The sequence below is a fragment of the Bos javanicus genome, chromosome 9 (genome assembly GCF_032452875.1).
Source record: "Bos javanicus breed banteng chromosome 9, ARS-OSU_banteng_1.0, whole genome shotgun sequence".
In the NCBI taxonomy this organism is placed as follows: domain Eukaryota; kingdom Metazoa; phylum Chordata; class Mammalia; order Artiodactyla; family Bovidae; genus Bos; species Bos javanicus.
Window position 1 is genome coordinate 69,459,258 of NC_083876.1, and position 1,019 is coordinate 69,460,276.

Here is a 1,019-nt window from a genome sequence, read left to right on the forward strand (position 1 = left end):
CTTAAGAAAGAACACTCGAAGATGAGAAACAATATTATAGAAGAACTTTGAATTTGTTAGAATTTATTTTTTAAAGAAACAATGATCAAAAGCTGTATTTCTAATTTGTAACAGATTATAGATGTCAAACTCAGCAACCATCATGACAAACCAGTTTCCATCAGTAGGTGAATACTGAAACCCGATGATCTAGATTTCTGGTTGCCAACTTTAGGTTCTGGGGTAATTAAGAATTTCAGAAGAGCAAAAGAACAGCCTCACAAAGACTTGTTGTAAACTATATGCAAGAAACAATATAATTGCTGCTAACATGACGAAGAATCAATATTTTAACTTTTAAGAAGTTGAGATACAAACATATTCATTTCAGATGTATAGCATAATGATTCAAATATTATAAAATGATCACCACAATAAGTCTAGTTAACATCTATTACCACACAGAGTAAATTAGTATGTGAATACATAGTATTTTCACAATGTAAAGAGTTAATATGTTTTGATGGGAAACACTCTAAGCTCCTTAATACTTCATTGAGGAAAAGTTTCTGAAAAAATAGAAGAGTCAACTGGAATTAGTGATCAATATAGGAAAACTTTAACTAATAATACACAAAATGCAAATTAAATTTAGGCCCAGTAGAGACTTTCCTGGTGATCTAGTGACTAAGACTCCACACTCCCAGTGAAAGGGCCTGGGGTTCTATCCCTGGTCAGGGAACTAGATCCCACATGAGGCCACTAAGAGTTTGCACGCTGCAACTAAATATCCTGCACACTGCAATGATGATCTGGTGCAGCCAATAAAAGATAAATAATAAATATTAGAAAAACAGACCCAGTAATTGCTTGCATCAAGTTATATTCATGCAGATGTCTGTCACAATGTAACTTGGAATGAAATTAGGGATTGATGATTGAATTAAAAATTGGCAATAACCAACTTGGATTCGGTAAGTGATCTTTGGTCCACTTATAAGAGGGCCAGCATTTAGCTATTAAAATCATGTGTATTAAAG